Genomic DNA, 850 nt, shown 5'->3' on the forward strand with positions numbered 1-850 from the left:
TTATTTCACATTTTATTAGCCATTTTAATGGTTAATATGTATTAAATCGCGATTAATTGGGCTTGTCAGTTGGAAAAGTGAAAATCCGACACAGTCAATAAATTGCATATATGTATGTACGTATGTATGTATGTATGAAACAGAGTCTGTCTGCAAAAAAAATTTGTTAACCGTTTGAGCGCTTTTCTCCACATAATTGAGCAAATAACAAATAATTGCGAGTAAATGTGCTAGTGGCAACGTACAACAAGCAGCAAGATCTTGAAGTGTACAAGAAATTTCCATACATATGTACATACATTCATATGTATTTCTTAAAAACTTTTTTGAGTAAAATTTAATGAAAATGAGTGTTGCTTGTAATGGGAAATGTAGCAACTAAAAACTCGTAAGTGCATGGCTGCACAAGACTAACTGCTACAATACATATGTAAATATGTATATTAGACCGTACCAGAAAAAAGTTCGCCGTATACATTCGAATCTAAAAAAAATTTCATATTTCGAAAAAATACATAAAATAATTTTTGTGCCGGTCAACGGGCCGGGCCGCACTGTAAAATTCGTTGTCTGCATTGTGGATGTGTTTGATATTTTTGTAAAGGTAATTTATATCTACACTAAAAACAATGCATCAGAAATTTCCCTATAAAATGAATTATATGACGCCAAGAAGCCACTTAAGTCAACAATTTTTATATTTAAAATTTAAATCACGAAAACAAATATCAAAAATACATTCTTTGAAATAAAATTTTGGTTTGGCGTTTCTTATTTCCATACATCGACGGCTGAGTGGAAGATCGACCCATCTCGTCCGCCTATTCGAAAACGCCCTATCTCAGAAAAC

This window comes from Rhagoletis zephyria, unplaced genomic scaffold, assembly GCF_001687245.7.
Source record: "Rhagoletis zephyria isolate East Lansing unplaced genomic scaffold, Rhagoletis_zephyria_1.1 Rzeph_scaffold_03148, whole genome shotgun sequence".
NCBI lineage: Eukaryota > Metazoa > Arthropoda > Insecta > Diptera > Tephritidae > Rhagoletis > Rhagoletis zephyria.